The sequence below is a fragment of the Coturnix japonica genome (genome assembly GCF_001577835.2).
Source record: "Coturnix japonica isolate 7356 chromosome 4 unlocalized genomic scaffold, Coturnix japonica 2.1 chr4random350, whole genome shotgun sequence".
In the NCBI taxonomy this organism is placed as follows: Eukaryota; Metazoa; Chordata; class Aves; order Galliformes; family Phasianidae; genus Coturnix; species Coturnix japonica.
In genome coordinates this window covers 55,378-56,903 of record NW_015439533.1, presented here as the reverse complement: position 1 = coordinate 56,903, position 1,526 = coordinate 55,378, and the positions used below count along the sequence as shown (strand labels likewise).

The 1,526-nt window shown below is 57.7% G+C and overlaps 1 protein-coding gene across 1 annotated transcript in view; it reads right to left on the bottom strand.

Annotated features, from left to right (window-relative positions):
• Positions 1-1,526, bottom strand: part of ATP6V1B1 (ATPase H+ transporting V1 subunit B1) — a 26,593-nt gene that overhangs the window by 223 nt on the left and 24,844 nt on the right. The gene's annotated exons all lie outside the window — the stretch shown is intronic.

The window sequence follows — 1,526 nt, the reverse complement described above, 5'->3', positions numbered from 1 at the left end:
GTCTCCCATCCACACGTACTGGGGGGGGGCTGAGGACCCCCACCCCCCATCCATACACACACACAAGGGGGGGGGCTGAGACCCCCCCCATCCTCATACATGGGGTGAGGGGCAGCTGAGACCCCCCATCCACACACACATACACATTGGGGGGGGGGGGCCGAGACCCCCCCATCCACACAGTGACCCCCCCATAGACCCCCCCATCCACACACACATGGGGGGCAGCTGAGACCCCCCCCATTTACACACACACAATGGGGGGTTGCTGAGACCACCCATCCAGATACATGGGGTGGGGGGCAGCTGAGACCCCCCCATCCACACACACAAACATATGGGGGGGGGTCGGCTTTGCCCCATAGACCAGATGTGTGGGGTGAGGGGCTGGGCCCCCCCCGGCCCCATAATGGACTGTAAATTGGGGGGGGCGGGGGGGGGTGGGTGGTCACCCCATAGCGGGACCCCCACAGTGTGTGTTGTGCCCCCCCCCCCCAATTAATGGGGTTGGGGTTATTCAGAGCTGTTGGTTAATTAAAACGAATTGTAATTAATTAAAACTAATTGTCATTAATTAATTATGAGAGAAAGTGAGCAACCAACAGCCCCCCCCCCCACTGATGGGGGGTGATGGGGATGCATGGGGGGGGGGGACTGGGACCCCCAAGCACCCTATGGGACCCCCAAGTGCTCTCTGGGACCCCCAAGTACCCAATGGGACCCCCAAGTATCCTATGGGACCCCCAAGCACCCTATGGGGCCCCCAGTTATCCTATGGGACCCCCAAGTGCCCTATAGGAGCCCCTGTGTCCCCTCTGGGACCCCCAAGTGCCCTATGGGTCGCTCCCATACCACCCCCCGCCCCCCACTGGTGGCTGAGCCCACTGTCATTGTATGGGTGTGCTATGGGGACCGTATGGGGGATGGCATAGGAACTGTATGGGGGCTGTATGGGGCCTGTATGGGGACATGGGGGTGGTATGGGGACAGTATGGGGATGGTAATGGGGACATGGGGGCAGTATGGGGACAGCAAGGACAGTATGGGGACAGTAATGGGGACGGTAATGGGGACATGGGGGTGTATGGGGACGTGGGGATGGCATAGGAACACTATGGGGATGGTATGGGGACAGTATGGGGACATGGGGAGATTGGGGGGGTCTCAGAGCCATATATATTCACTATGGGGGTGGTCTCAGAGCTGGGTGTTCAATATGGGGGTCTCAGAGCTGTATATGTTTATTATGGGGGGGTCTCAGAGCCGTATACGTTCATTATGGGGGTCTCAGAGCTGTATATTCATTACGGGGGGGGGTCTCAGAGCCGCATATGTTTATTATGGGGCTCTCAGAGCTGTATTTATGGGGGTCTCAGAGCCATATATTCACTATGGGGTCACTCAGAGCCCTATATATCCATTATGGGGTCACTCAGAGCCCCATATATCCTTTTTATGGGGGGGTCTCAGAGCCATATATGTTTATTATGGGGCTCTCAGAGCTGTATTTATGGGGGTCTCAGAGC